Raw genomic sequence first — 15,998 nt, forward strand, 5'->3', positions numbered from 1 at the left:
ACTCTTTCATTATCACACCTTAATTTAATTTCTCTATAATATATATTCTCCATCGCCGGTCTATCCTCTCAATCACAAGTTAACTTCCTATTACAACCCATCATCGTCAACCTCCCCTCTTATTCATCAACCACCATTGCCACCTATATTACCACCCTTTATTCATAAGACAAATATTTTTGTTCATGTTTATTCATTTAAAAAAGTCAACATGTTCGTGCTCGTTTATGTTCATCAATTAAAAGTCTAAAAAACCTACACATTTCAATTGAAAGAGCCCAAACGTTAAAAAAAATATATTCTGAACGTAATAAACCTATATACGCGTACTAAATCAAAACAAAAGTACGTTAAAAAATAAACAAATCATTACAATATATAACATATGAAAATGATTAAAAAAAACTTAAATAAACCACCATAACACGGGAGACTCAAACTAGTAAACTATGTATTTGGTTCGTATATAGTTAGAGCATTCACAATAGGTTCTTTAAAATCGGTGAGTTTGAACTCTATCTTTTGAGAGAGAAAATGCTACTATTTATTAGTAAATTTAGAGAAACATTGTTTATATTTCTATAAATTTTTAATATTTGTTAAAAATGGTTGTGAGTGGAGAAGATTAAAAAGACAATGATGAATATAAAAAGTGTTTTTTTAATTGAATACGTGAAAAAAAATGTTGTGACTTTTAGTGCAATTTGTAACATCTTACTTTTGATAATAATAATAAAAAAATTATTTACTTAATGGTGTGTTATTATTCAGTTAATTTAAATAAAGATAATTGAGTGTGAACTTAGACAATAAAAGATGGAATAATTGATGGTGATGGGCCTTAGGTCCATGGGTTTAGGGGTATATAAACACTCTTAAACCTCCCTAAAACCCTCATTCCACCACCATTGCCTCCTTTCACACTCAAAACACACACACAAACACTACTCTTTCATTTCGGCTCATATTCGAATCCGAATCAAGAAGAGTTTGGGTTAGGTCTTCATCAAGCAACAAGAAACACGTCTAGATTCACGTGTTGAATCTGCCCGAAATAAAAAGTGACCCAAAAAGGTACGTTTTAGGTTAACTATTAAGTTTTTGAGGTCGGTTTGTTGTAGGATTTGACACTAACACAAATCATGCCTTATTATGTAAGAAAATTGTAAACTTGAATATAACAAGTTGTTTGGAATGAAACGGGACAAACGAGTGATGTTTGGACTGTGCTAGAGTGAGAAAATTAATTTGTCATGGCCCGGAACTCGTTTTATCATTAAAACGGGCATGACGGTAAGTAAGGAAGTAATTAGAATGGGAATACATGCAAAACCATGTTTGAATCGAGTTCTGGAGAAACTCGGTTCGTTTAGAAAAGAAGCTGATCGAATTGAAATAAATCGAATCGAATTAAAGCGAATCGAATGGAAACTCTATTCGAATGGAATGAAAACTTGATTCGAATGGTTCAGAAAATCGATTTGAATGGAATGAAAACTCGATTCGAATGGTTCAGAAACTCGATTTGATTGGAATGAAGACTCGATTCGAATGAAAACTTGACTAAGCTAAATCCCAGCCAGGGGCTCTGCACTTTGGACACTGCTAGGTACTGTCGCCCCTAGAAGTCCGCTGCCAGGGGCGTTGCCCCCGAGCCCCTGTTAGCTAGGGGTTTCACTAACCTAGAATTATGATATAGTTAGAGGTAGTTAATTGATTACTTATAATTATTATACAGTTAGCCGTGTACAGCTAATGAGGGGTATACAATTAATTTAGAAAGGAACATGACACATGCGAGTTTCTAGCCAATTTTCTCTGTTATGTTTTCGGGGCTGTGTGCATACTCCTATGTGGTTATTTAATACACTTACTTTAAGTGGTGAGTGTATGCTATATGATTGTTTATTGAATGATATAGAAAATGTTAAAATTATGTATGTAATTATATAAATAATAGTATGAAGAAATGTATGGTTGAATGAAAAGAAATGACCATACCCTTATAATATCTGAGAGGATAGGGACCAGACCCCTATAGTATATGAGAGAGACCAGACCATTATAATATCTGAGAGGCTATGAACCAGACCCTTATAACACCTCTGAGGTTATAGAGCGGAATGATCTTTAAAACATAGAGATAGTTATGTATGATATATGTTAATAAAAACAAAGAATGAAAGTTTGAAAGAAAGAAAGAACGAATGCGTGCATGAAAGAAAGATAAACATGTTAAGTGTGTAATTTGTGTTTTCGGATACGTAGGGCTAAAGAGTTGCCTGATTAACTAGAATGTAATGCATGTTGCCTGATAACAGGATACGTAAGTATAAGAATGTAACGCATGTTGCCTGATTAACTAGAATTCACTAGAATTCACTCAGCGTAACAGACTTTTAGTATGCACGCATGTAAATAGGCTAAGATAACTAATTTGAATGAAGACACATGACATTGAACTGAAGAGGCTGGCATCTTAAAAATAATGTTATGATTTTTTAAAATGACTTATTAAGTTATATTTTAAGACAAGAGTTTAATTGTTATGAAAAGATTTGAATGATTATGTAATATATGGTTGAAGTTTAATGTTTCGACGAAAATTTTAATTCACTATAATATTAAAAACTGTATTTATGAGAAAATCTAACGCTAACTTATCGCATTGAACCGGAGCCTTACAAGTTATAAAGATGGACATAGAATACCTAGCTGCAATGTTCATAAAAACATTTGGTACTTAAATAATTAATAAACTACGATGTTATAGGGTGTTGGGTGGTCAAACCCAGGTGGAGGTGGGGGTGGGGGTGGTATTAGAAACCAAATATCTTATATTAATAACTAGTTTGATACCCGTTTACTTCACAGGTAGTTTTTGAAAATATAATATTTAATAAATAATCAGTATAAAAGAAACAATAAACCCGTTAAACACTATTAATACAGTCGATGTACGATGGTCTTAAAACAATTTTAAATTAAGAGATTATAAATATCAAATTTTTGAGAAAAATATGAAGTAAATATTAAATTAACAAATTTTTGAAGTATAAATTTTAAGAATTGTAATTATTATTTTACTATTATAAATTTGTTAAAAAATATGAGGTTTAATGTGAGAGTGATAAGTGACAAAACTTGTAACATTTTATTAAAGAGTATAAATTATATAAAAATACATAAAAGAAAACAAAAATACCAATGACTTAATGGAATAAAATGGATGGCGTTAGATGATCGTTCGAAAATGATAAAAAAAAATGAAACTATGAGAAGAAAAATGCTAAAAAAATAGTATACACGGAAATGATAAAAAAGAAAAAGCAAGCCATGCATATGTACGAAACTCAGTTCATTCTAAATAATTTTTTAATTATATTTCCATGTTAATCGAAAAATTCAATAGTGTCAATTTTTGCGTTCTTTTTTTCTTGCACTCTAAATATATATAGTAGGTATGAAATTAGGTTAAAATATAAGGAAAGAAAAAAAATTAATAAAAAGTGTGACAATAATTTGTATTATATAAAAAAAAAACAGAAGTCAAAATATAACTAGAAAATGAAAAAAAAATGTTTACTCTGTTTTTCTTGAAAAAAAATATTATTGTGTGTTTTTATGTGACATGATGTCTTTTTTTTCGATATTATGTTATATCAATATATTATATTTTGCTCAGCACTGTGTTATATTTCACGATATATTATCTTTTTTTTTCGTTGTAAATTTTGTTTATTTTCATCATTCTGCCTTTTCTTTAACGTGAAGGACGGGGGAAATGTTTTAATTTCTTTTTTACTTTTTTTATTTTTTTATTTATATGTTGATTTATGATTTTTTTAATTATTTTTATTGAAATTTTTCAGGTTTAACTAAGGTTAAATATCTTTCCTACACTTTTTATTTTTATCTTATTTTATATTTTAAGCTAACCCAAGTGATGTAGTATGTCCAAGACATGATGTTACTCTTTAGATATTTACTACATTTAAATGTTACGATTGTGATAATTTGGATATGCGCATTATATAATTATTATATAATTAGGTAAACCTAAATATAATTCTATCTTTTTTCTTAATTATTGAAAATCTAACAGGTAGGCAAGAACATTCTCATTCAACCCTATATTTTATGTGATAGGTGTTTTTATAACTTAGAGAGTAATTTAAAGTGTTGTGAGTGAAAAAATTTTATATTTTAGAAAACGTAGTGATTTTTCTGTATATTTAAAACGCTACTGTTGACCCCATATAATTTTTTAATATATTTTAAAAGTAGTTGTGAGTGAAGGAAAGAGAAATGACAATGATAAATGTATAAAAAAGTATTATTCAACTGAAATTGAGAGATAAAATGTAGTGTGTTTTAGTGTGTTAGTACACGGTTTTGCGTCTTGAGTCTTTGTAATTATCGTTAAAGTATTTGTTTTATATTTAATGTAATATTTAGTTTAATTATTGTCCAGTTCGCTATATGTATGGTCTAGTTCGCTAGGGGATGTTAGCGAACTAAGACTTAAGCTTATTCCCTCCTGATTCGTTAGGTGATGTTAACAAATCAGGGGGTGTTTCGTTATTTAAGTGTATGTAACGAAGCGAACTCTAGTTCGTTAGGGGGTGTTAACGAACTAGGTTCGTCTTCTATTTATACATGAACACTGTTCACGCTTAATAAGAGTTTTGAGAGAGTTAATTATCCAAACCCGGTCAAAACGCTCTCTCGATCTTCAACCTAATATTATACAAACAATTGATATATACTGATAATACATAAACATATACAACACTTAATCTAAGGTAATTATGAGCTAGATCTAGGTAAATGTATTAATCGATTATACACAGATCTGAGATATGTTATTGTTATTGTTACTGGATTGATACGAATCAGGAGTTCTAACAAGTGATATCAAAGCTTTCGAGGCTCAATTACACTTGAATTGGTGTTTAATTAGTTTTGATATTGGTAATTTTATGTTTGGGTTAATTCGAATCAATTTTGTGTTGAATTGATTGAATTATGGACAAATTGGATTGAATTTGAGTTGGTTAAGGTATTAGAATGGTTTTGTGAATTGGAATTGAGTTTTGGATTGGTTTTGGAGTGTTTTGATATCGGTTTGGTTTAAGGCCAAAACAGAGATGATGTGTTGGGATAATTGAGTTAGTTATCGGTGTTAATTGGTTAAGAGGTTTGGTGTATTGGTTCGCGATTGTATTACAAGTTTTTTAGTAGGTTATTCATGTGATTTGGTTAAGAATCGAGGTTGTATTACAAATTTACGTATTCTGGGTTTCTGGGTTTAGTGTTCATCAAATCCAGATTTCTGGAAATCTTCTTTGAAGATTTGAAAATGAATATGATTCGCTATCATCTTCATGGTGATTCATTTTATTATTCACTTTGATTCCTTATATAAATTAGTTGATTCGCCATAACTTTCAAGTGATTTTCTAGCCAGTTCGTATCATTTGTTAGTTCGTGTCATCTGATTCGTTACTTGGATTAACTGATTCGTGTGACACGCGTCCACTTTGGGATTTGTGTCATAACAACCTTTGCCACGTGGCATAAGGTGTCAGAGTTTGTTATAAACGGTTGTAACAACCTGATTCTGTAAGGCCCCGAACCCGGTAGCCCTACTTTCGCGTCGGATTTACTCATAAACACAGTTCTTCAAATCAGAGTTTATTAAAACTTTTCGCGGAATATAAAACTTCAATCATTTGTTACAAAACATTAAATCTTTTCTTTGATACCATAACACAAAACTTTATATTTAAAACATCTTTACTTCTTTCTTCAGATGCCAGCCGTTCAATCCATGCCGTGTGTCATCCTCATGCTAACTCTATAATCAGCTCACCTGCGTGCATACTAAAAGTCAGCTACGCTGAGTGAGTTCTATTTAATCATACAATACCATACGATACCTTATTACATACATACGTACTTAACCTCATAACTTTCTTTCATACACACATAAGTACTCATACCTTCATTCTTACTTACATACTTTCTTTACATTCATAATCATACGTTTTAAAGAGCCTTTCGCCCTATAACCTCACAGATATTATAAGGGTCTGGTCCCTAACATCACAGATATTATAAGGGTCTGGTCCCTAACATCACAGATATTATGAGGGTCTGGTCCCTATCCTCACAGATATTGTAAGGGTCTGGTCCCTAACATCACAGATATTATGAGGGTCTGGTCCCTATCCTCACAGATATTGTAAGGGTCTGGTCCATAACATCACAGATATTATAAGGGTCTGGTCCCTAACATCACAGATATTATAAGGGTCTGGTCCCTAACATCACAGATATTATGAGGGTCTGGTCCCTAACATCACAGATATTATAAGGGTCTGGTCCCTAACATCACAGATATTATAAGGGTCTGGTCCCTTGTTTTCGAATATTAGTAGGGTTCGATTCCCTCTTCGTTACCATACAACCATACATCATACCTCGAGTATTATTAGGGCTCGGTACCCTATTCGTAACCATACAACCATACAACCGTCATTTCCTTCTTTTATTAGCTTTATTACGTTCATACACATAAACGTACATATCATACTTACCATATTTATAACATTACAACCTGACACTACGTGCAATATCCGAAGATCGTTCACGTACCATCAAGCAATCATTCATACATATCACATATATCACATATGGCATACACTTATCACTTAGGATAAATGTATTAACAACACATCAAGTATGCACACAGCCCCGAAAACATAACAAGGAATGGGGCTAGAAACTCACCTGAATTCTGCTTCTTTTTCTGATAGCTGTAAATCCCTTCTCTATCTGAGCTCGGCTGACTGTACAAGTTACACGTATCAATACTCGTCTGATCTAATCTGGTGGCCTAGTATTAGCTTACTTAACTTATCGCTTGATAACTTATTTTCTAATCAAACTTGGCTTTAGGCGAAGTTAACCCTCGGGCGAACTTGGCTTCAGGCGAAGTTAAGCCTCAGGCGAACTTGGCTTTAGGCGAAGTTAACCCTCAGGCGAACTTGGCTTCAGGCGAAGTTAAGCCTCAGGCGAACTTGGCTTCAGGCGAAGTTATCCTTAGGCGAACTTGGCTTCAGGCGAAGTTAAACCTTAGGCGAACTTGGCTTCAGGCGAAGTTATCCTTAGGCGAACTTGGCTTCAGGCGAAGTTACGCTTGAAGGCGAAGTTACGCTTGAAGGCGAAGTTCATCAGGCGAACTTAATCTTGCAGGCGAAGTTATCGCGCTGCAGATCTGTTTGCCCATAACTCCTTCGTTTCTTAGCCAAATAACTCGATTTTGGTACCCACGGAATCGTATGATCGGCGCCTACAAATCCCAACCATCAAATCGGCCTAAAATCGACGTTTTAGGGGTCCGATTTGGGCAGTTTGGGTTTCGGGTCCGGTTAACCCATCCAATCCTAACCATTTACAGTAATATAAGCTTTGTTGGATTTGTTCTTACCTTACCAACTCAGATCTACCAACAAAATCTCGGGTCTCGGCTCCGAATCTTGATCGGTTAGAATGTGTGTGTATGTGTGTTAGGAGTTTTAGGGTGTAGGGTGATAATGAAGATATTTTGGGTTTAGGGGATATTTATATCCCTTAAATCCCATTCTCATTTAACCCATCTCAATTAATCCAAATCCATAACCAACGTCCATTACCCGACACTAGCCCGACCCATACCAACTCCTATTCTTTTATTTATTTCCTGCTAACCCGAGTAAACTTTCCCTCTATTATTAAATAATATAATTAATATTATCTTGAAATTTCGGGATGTTACAAGTCTTCCCTCCTTAAAGAGGTTTCGTCCCCGAAACCTAACTTATTCCCTATAAAAGGAAAACTTCTTATATTTACACGCTTTATTGAATCGCCTTCGCTTTCTGAGTTATCCCTCTTACTCCTGACTTGTAGTCATCGAGCGGTGATCATGTGTTTTAGCTATTACGGTAGCTTGTCCATGAAGCCCTCGATGTACCAAGTCTCGTATCGCCTTCCCGAGGAACCTTGTTTATATAATAACGCTAACTCCTAAGGCGACGCTTTACCATCACACAACTATTTATTATAACCAACATGCATTCAAGTTAAATTCATAGATCGTTCATACCAAAGCACAAGAAGTCACAAGTACCTCATAACATAAAAGGAAATCATTCAAGCTTGCTAAACAAACATAGGTTCAAATGTAACATAAAACACTCTTTAACTACTAAACATAAAACAACTGTGACATGCCACTTACTTTCCTGCTACCTCCTTAGCAGTTAATAGACCATCCTTTCACGCGTTTCCTCTTCCTTCCCTCACTGCTACGGCTTCTCCACACTCCCTAGCTATGTGACCTGACTTACCACACCTGTAACACTTCTGGTCCTCGGTGCATTCACGGGAGAGGTGCCCCTTTCTCCCACATCGGCAGCACTGGTTTGGACCAGCCTTGCATTCCCCCAAGTGCATCTTTCCACACACCTTACATGCTCCATTCCCTGCCATCTTCTGTGTCCTTCTTCCTGCATGCTCCACGATATCCCCAGCTCTTTTAGTTCCTTTCCTTTTTCCCTCATCTTCCACTCCCACATCATCCGCCGCCAGATCATCATAGACCATCTCCGCCAACTCGACCGCAGACTCAAAGGTGGCAGGTTTGCTTGTCCTGACTAACATACGGACTCTCTGTGGTAATCCCCTCACGTAACACTTGATTCTCTTAGCCTCAGTGTTCACCATGTCAGGTACCAACCTAGACATGCGGTTGAATTCAGTAGTATACTCACGATGTGTCAAAGTCCCAGCTTTCAAGTTTAGGAACTTCATCTCCGCCCTTTCAACCTCGGCGTCAGCACAGAACTTCTTCATCACCATGTCCTTTAGGTCATTCCATCCCATTGCCTTGATCTCTTCACGGGTCTTCCTCTGCTCCACACTCTCCCACCAATACATAGCCTCATCTTCAAATGATTGTGTGGCATAACCGACAGCTTGATCGGGACGGCACTCGCTAATGCGGATAACCTTGTCCATAGCGGTTATCCATTGGAGAGTAGCGATTGCGTCTCCCAACCCGGTCAGCTTTGGCGGGTCGCATCCTTTGAAGGACTTATAGCTGCACCCACCTTGTCCTCCTCTCCTATCATCGACTTTCATAGACTTATCCCCACTCGAGGCCCCTCTTTCACCTTCCCCATCCTTCCTACCATCACCACCCGCCCCTTCAGCAGTTCGTTCACGGCTTCCAGCAGATCCTTCGGGATTCAGGTTCTTCACAGCAGCAACTACAGCCTGAACAATGGCTGCTTGAACTGCAGGGCTAAGTTGAACTTCCTCGTTGTTGTTCTGGTCTCCTCCAGCTGCGCTTCCTTCATCTTCGGTGTGGGAAGCTTCTTCTACCGAGGGTTGCCGGACAAGACGAGGCCTGCCACGACGTCCAGCGCGACCCCCAGTTCCCACAACTTCTCCAGCTCCAGCCATCAGTATTCTTAAAGGGACAACACAAACATCATCACTCAAGGAACTATTTAGTACAAGGATAGCAAGGCTAACAGGTAATAACAGTGGCCAGCTGTGACTAGCTGATCACGTTGCTTTCCGTGTCCTATACACTTCCCTTTATGAGTCTATTTGTGCTGGTTCTACTTAAGCAGTTAGTCAATTCAAACAATCAATTATTCCTATCCCAATCGTTCACATATATTTTCTTTCTCATTAACATATATCCTTTAATCATACACTTTACCTTTACTGATCTTGCTTGAGCGACACATGGCATTCTTGAACTGGCATCTTCTTTCCTTTCTTACTTAAATCCCATTTTCTGTTCGAGTCTAAGCATGTAGGATGCTTAAATCTCTCGAACTTATGCTCTGATACCAACTTGTAAGGCCCCGAACCCGGTAGCCCTACTTTCGCGTCGGATTTACTCATAAACACAGTTCTTCAAATCAGAGTTTATTAAAACTTTTCGCGGAATATAAAACTTCAATCATTTGTTACAAAACATTAAATCTTTTCTTTGATACCATAACACAAAACTTTATATTTAAAACATCTTTACTTCTTTCTTCAGATGCCAGCCGTTCAACCCATGCCGTGTGTCATCCTCATGCTAACTCTATAATCAGCTCACCTGCGTGCATACTAAAAGTCAGCTACGCTGAGTGAGTTCTAGTTAATCATACAATACCATACGATACCTTATTACATACATACGTACTTAACCTCATAACTTTCTTTCATACACACATAAGTACTCATACCTTCATTCTTACTTACATACTTTCTTTACATTCATAATCATACGTTTTAAAGAGCCTTTCGCCCTATAACCTCACAGATATTATAAGGGTCTGGTCCCTAACATCACAGATATTATAAGGGTCTGGTCCCTAACATCACAGATATTATGAGGGTCTGGTCCCTATCCTCACAGATATTGTAAGGGTCTGGTCCCTAACATCACAGATATTATGAGGGTCTGGTCCCTATCCTCACAGATATTGTAAGGGTCTGGTCCATAACATCACAGATATTATAAGGGTCTGGTCCCTAACATCACAGATATTATAAGGGTCTGGTCCCTAACATCACAGATATTATGAGGGTCTGGTCCCTAACATCACAGATATTATAAGGGTCTGGTCCCTAACATCACAGATATTATAAGGGTCTGGTCCCTTGTTTTCGAATATTAGTAGGGTTCGATTCCCTCTTCGTTACCATACAACTATACATCATACCTCGAGTATTATTAGGGCTCGGTACCCTATTCGTAACCATACAACCATACAACCGTCATTTCCTTCTTTTATTAGCTTTATTACGTTCATACACATAAACGTACATATCATACTTACCATATTTATAACATTACAACCTGACACTACGTGCAATATCCGAAGATCGTTCACATACCATCAAGCAATCATTCATACATATCACATATATCACATATGGCATACACTTATCACTTAGGATAAATGTATTAACAACACATCAAGTATGCACACAGCCCCGAAAACATAACAAGGAATGGGGCTAGAAACTCACCTGAATTCTGCTTCTTTTTCTGATAGCTGTAAATCCCTTCTCTATCTGAGCTCGGCTGACTGTACAAGTTACACGTATCAATACTCGTCTGATCTAATCTGGTGGCCTAGTATTAGCTTACTTAACTTATCGCTTGATAACTTATTTTCTAATCAAACTTGGCTTTAGGCGAAGTTAACCCTCGGGCGAACTTGGCTTCAGGCGAAGTTAAGCCTCAGGCGAACTTGGCTTTAGGCGAAGTTAACCCTCAGGCGAACTTGGCTTCAGGCGAAGTTAAGCCTCAGGCGAACTTGGCTTCAGGCGAAGTTATCCTTAGGCGAACTTGGCTTCAGGCGAAGTTAAACCTTAGGCGAACTTGGCTTCAGGCGAAGTTATCCTTAGGCGAACTTGGCTTCAGGCGAAGTTACGCTTGAAGGCGAAGTTACGCTTGAAGGCGAAGTTCATCAGGCGAACTTAATCTTGCAGGCGAAGTTATCGCGCTGCAGATCTGTTTGCCCATAACTCCTTCGTTTCTTAGCCAAATAACTCGATTTTGGTACCCACGGAATCGTATGATCGGCGCCTACAAATCCCAACCATCAAATCGGCCTAAAATCGACGTTTTAGGGGTCCGATTTGGGCAGTTTGGGTTTCGGGTCCGGTTAACCCATCCAATCCTAACCATTTACAGTAATATAAGCTTTGTTGGATTTGTTCTTACCTTACCAACTCAGATCTACCAACAAAATCTCGGGTCTCGGCTCCGAATCTTGATCGGTTAGAATGTGTGTGTATGTGTGTTAGGAGTTTTAGGGTGTAGGGTGATAATGAAGATATTTTGGGTTTAGGGGATATTTATATCCCTTAAATCCCATTCTCATTTAACCCATCTCAATTAATCCAAATCCATAACCAACGTCCATTACCCGACACTAGCCCGACCCATACCAACTCCTATTCTTTTATTTATTTCCTGCTAACCCGAGTAAACTTTCCCTCTATTATTAAATAATATAATTAATATTATCTTGAAATTTCGGGATGTTACAAGTCTTCCCTCCTTAAAGAGGTTTCGTCCCCGAAACCTAACTTATTCCCTATAAAAGGAAAACTTCTTATATTTACACGCTTTATTGAATCGCCTTCGCTTTCTGAGTTATCCCTCTTACTCCTGACTTGTAGTCATCGAGCGGTGATCATGTGTTTTAGCTATTACGGTAGCTTGTCCATGAAGCCCTCGATGTACCAAGTCTCGTATCGCCTTCCCGAAGAACCTTGTTTATATAATAACGCTAACTCCTAAGGCGACGCTTTACCATCACACAACTATTTATTATAACCAACATGCATTCAAGTTAAATTCATAGATCGTTCATACCAAAGCACAAGAAGTCACAAGTACCTCATAACATAAAAGGAAATCATTCAAGCTTGCTAAACAAACATAGGTTCAAATGTAACATAAAACACTCTTTAACTACTAAACATAAAACAACTGTGACATGCCACTTACTTTCCTGCTACCTCCTTAGCAGTTAATAGACCATCCTTTCACGCGTTTCCTCTTCCTTCCCTCACTGCTACGGCTTCTCCACACTCCCTAGCTATGTGACCTGACTTACCACACCTGTCACACTTCTGGTCCTCGGTGCATTCACGGGAGAGGTGCCCCTTTCTCCCACATCGGCAGCACTGGTTTGGACCAGCCTTGCATTCCCCCAAGTGCATCTTTCCACACACCTTACATGCTCCATTCCCTGCCATCTTCTGTGTCCTTCTTCCTGCATGCTCCACGATATCCCCAGCTCTTTTAGTTCCTTTCCTTTTTCCCTCATCTTCCACTCCCACATCATCCGCCGCCAGATCATCATAGACCATCTCCGCCAACTCGACCGCAGACTCAAAGGTGGCAGGTTTGCTTGTCCTGACTAACATACGGACTCTCTGTGGTAATCCCCTCACGTAACACTTGATTCTCTTAGCCTCAGTGTTCACCATGTCAGGTACCAACCTAGACATGCGGTTGAATTCAGTAGTATACTCACGATGTGTCAAAGTCCCAGCTTTCAAGTTTAGGAACTTCATCTCCGCCCTTTCAACCTCGGCGTCAGCACAGAACTTCTTCATCACCATGTCCTTTAGGTCATTCCATCCCATTGCCTTGATCTCTTCACGGGTCTTCCTCTGCTCCACACTCTCCCACCAATACATAGCCTCATCTTCAAATGATTGTGTGGCATAACCGACAGCTTGATCGGGACGGCACTCGCTAATGCGGATAACCTTGTCCATAGCGGTTATCCATTGGAGAGTAGCGATTGCGTCTCCCAACCCGGTCAGCTTTGGCGGGTCGCATCCTTTGAAGGACTTATAGCTGCACCCACCTTGTCCTCCTCTCCTATCATCGACTTTCATAGACTTATCCCCACTCGAGGCCCCTCTTTCACCTTCCCCATCCTTCCTACCATCACCACCCGCCCCTTCAGCAGTTCGTTCACGGCTTCCAGCAGATCCTTCGGGATTCAGGTTCTTCACAGCAGCAACTACAGCCTGAACAATGGCTGCTTGAACTGCAGGGCTAAGTTGAACTTCCTCGTTGTTGTTCTGGTCTCCTCCAGCTGCGCTTCCTTCATCTTCGGTGTGGGAAGCTTCTTCTACCGAGGGTTGCCGGACAAGACGAGGCCTGCCACGACGTCCAGCGCGACCCCCAGTTCCCACAACTTCTCCAGCTCCAGCCATCAGTATTCTTAAAGGGACAACACAAACATCATCACTCAAGGAACTATTTAGTACAAGGATAGCAAGGCTAACAGGTAATAACAGTGGCCAGCTGTGACTAGCTGATCACGTTGCTTTCCGTGTCCTATACACTTCCCTTTATGAGTCTATTTGTGCTGGTTCTACTTAAGCAGTTAGTCAATTCAAACAATCAATTATTCCTATCCCAATCGTTCACATATATTTTCTTTCTCATTAACATATATCCTTTAATCATACACTTTACCTTTACTGATCTTGCTTGAGCGACACATGGCATTCTTGAACTGGCATCTTCTTTCCTTTCTTACTTAAATCCCATTTTCTGTTCGAGTCTAAGCATGTAGGATGCTTAAATCTCTCGAACTTATGCTCTGATACCAACTTGTAAGGCCCCGAACCCGGTAGCCCTACTTTCGCGTCGGATTTACTCATAAACACAGTTCTTCAAATCAGAGTTTATTAAAACTTTTCGCGGAATATAAAACTTCAATCATTTGTTACAAAACATTAAATCTTTTCTTTGATACCATAACACAAAACTTTATATTTAAAACATCTTTACTTCTTTCTTCAGATGCCAGCCGTTCAACCCATGCCGTGTGTCATCCTCATGCTAACTCTATAATCAGCTCACCTGCGTGCATACTAAAAGTCAGCTACGCTGAGTGAGTTCTAGTTAATCATACAATACCATACGATACCTTATTACATACATACGTACTTAACCTCATAACTTTCTTTCATACACACATAAGTACTCATACCTTCATTCTTACTTACATACTTTCTTTACATTCATAATCATACGTTTTAAAGAGCCTTTCGCCCTATAACCTCACAGATATTATAAGGGTCTGGTCCCTAACATCACAGATATTATAAGGGTCTGGTCCCTAACATCACAGATATTATGAGGGTCTGGTCCCTATCCTCACAGATATTGTAAGGGTCTGGTCCCTAACATCACAGATATTATGAGGGTCTGGTCCCTATCCTCACAGATATTGTAAGGGTCTGGTCCATAACATCACAGATATTATAAGGGTCTGGTCCCTAACATCACAGATATTATAAGGGTCTGGTCCCTAACATCACAGATATTATGAGGGTCTGGTCCCTAACATCACAGATATTATAAGGGTCTGGTCCCTAACATCACAGATATTATAAGGGTCTGGTCCCTTGTTTTCGAATATTAGTAGGGTTCGATTCCCTCTTCGTTACCATACAACCATACATCATACCTCGAGTATTATTAGGGCTCGGTACCCTATTCGTAACCATACAACCATACAACCGTCATTTCCTTCTTTTATTAGCTTTATTACGTTCATACACATAAACGTACATATCATACTTACCATATTTATAACATTACAACCTGACACTACGTGCAATATCCGAAGATCGTTCACGTACCATCAAGCAATCATTCATACATATCACATATATCACATATGGCATACACTTATCACTTAGGATAAATGTATTAACAACACATCAAGTATGCACACAGCCCCGAAAACATAACAAGGAATGGGGCTAGAAACTCACCTGAATTCTGCTTCTTTTTCTGATAGCTGTAAATCCCTTCTCTATCTGAGCTCGGCTGACTGTACAAGTTACACGTATCAATACTCGTCTGATCTAATCTGGTGGCCTAGTATTAGCTTACTTAACTTATCGCTTGATAACTTATTTTCTAATCAAACTTGGCTTTAGGCGAAGTTAACCCTCGGGCGAACTTGGCTTCAGGCGAAGTTAAGCCTCAGGCGAACTTGGCTTCAGGCGAAGTTATCCTTAGGCGAACTTGGCTTCAGGCGAAGTTAAACCTTAGGCGAACTTGGCTTCAGGCGAAGTTATCCTTAGGCGAACTTGGCTTCAGGCGAAGTTACGCTTGAAGGCGAAGTTACGCTTGAAGGCGAAGTTACGCTTGAAGGCGAAGTTCATCAGGCGAACTTAATCTTGCAGGCGAAGTTATCGCGCTGCAGATCTGTTTGCCCATAACTCCTTCGTTTCTTAGCCAAATAACTCGATTTTGGTACCCACGGAATCGTATGATCGGCGCCTACAAATCCCAACCATCAAATCGGCCTAAAATCGACGTTTTAGGGGTCCGATTTGGGCAGTTTGGGTTTCGGGTCCGGTTAACCCATCCAATCCTAACCATT

Source organism: Bidens hawaiensis, unplaced genomic scaffold (genome assembly GCF_021521415.1).
Source record: "Bidens hawaiensis isolate Kalapana, Puna unplaced genomic scaffold, B.hawaiensis_p1.1 tig00026842_1, whole genome shotgun sequence".
Taxonomy (NCBI): domain Eukaryota; kingdom Viridiplantae; phylum Streptophyta; class Magnoliopsida; order Asterales; family Asteraceae; genus Bidens; species Bidens hawaiensis.